Source organism: Athene cunicularia, assembly GCF_003259725.1.
Source record: "Athene cunicularia isolate RWA chromosome 4 unlocalized genomic scaffold, athCun1 chr4_part1, whole genome shotgun sequence".
Lineage (NCBI taxonomy): Eukaryota > Metazoa > Chordata > Aves > Strigiformes > Strigidae > Athene > Athene cunicularia.
In genome coordinates this window covers 28,855,478-28,855,982 of record NW_020799098.1, presented here as the reverse complement: position 1 = coordinate 28,855,982, position 505 = coordinate 28,855,478, and the positions used below count along the sequence as shown (strand labels likewise).

The 505-nt window shown below is 61.8% G+C and overlaps 1 protein-coding gene across 1 annotated transcript in view; it reads right to left on the bottom strand.

Annotated features, from left to right (window-relative positions):
• Positions 1 to 223, bottom strand: part of FIP1L1 (factor interacting with PAPOLA and CPSF1) — a 46,491-nt gene extending 46,268 nt beyond the window's left edge. Inside the window, exon 1 of the mRNA XM_026847340.1 lies at positions 92 to 223. The gene's annotated coding sequence lies outside the window, so the exon portion shown is untranslated. The remainder of the gene's footprint in view (positions 1 to 91) is intronic.
• Positions 224 to 505: the final 282 nt, after the last annotated feature.

The window sequence follows — 505 nt, the reverse complement described above, 5'->3', positions numbered from 1 at the left end:
GCTGCCCTCCCCGCGGAGCCGGTCCCGCCGCGCGGGCCGGGCGCGCACGGCCGGTTCCCCGCTCTGTGTGTTGCCAGCCGCCGGGACTCACCTCGGCTGTGCCTCCCCCACCCTCCCGAGGCGCGGTGTGCCTGCAAGAGCTGCCTTCTCCTCCTCTCGCTGCCCTTTGTTTCCGCTGCTCTCGGCGGTCCTTGTGCTGTTCCGCGTCCCCAGACGCCCTTCTCTCCCCCTCAGCAGAGACCACCGGCAGCGTGGCGACCTCCTCTTGTACATCCTCGCCCACTTGCAGAAGCGGGACTTGGCCAAACACACGTACAGTCCAGTGCCGTGCTTCTACTGGCGGCTGATGGCTGCTGCCAGGGGGGAGCGTAACCGCAGGATAAACACACTGCTACTTCTATTACTGGTGTCCTAGTCCTCGGCTCAGGGGCTTTCCCAGCTGGAGGTAATATTTTAGGTTTAACAACTCTATAGATTTTTTTTTTTCCCTTCACAAATTGCCTTA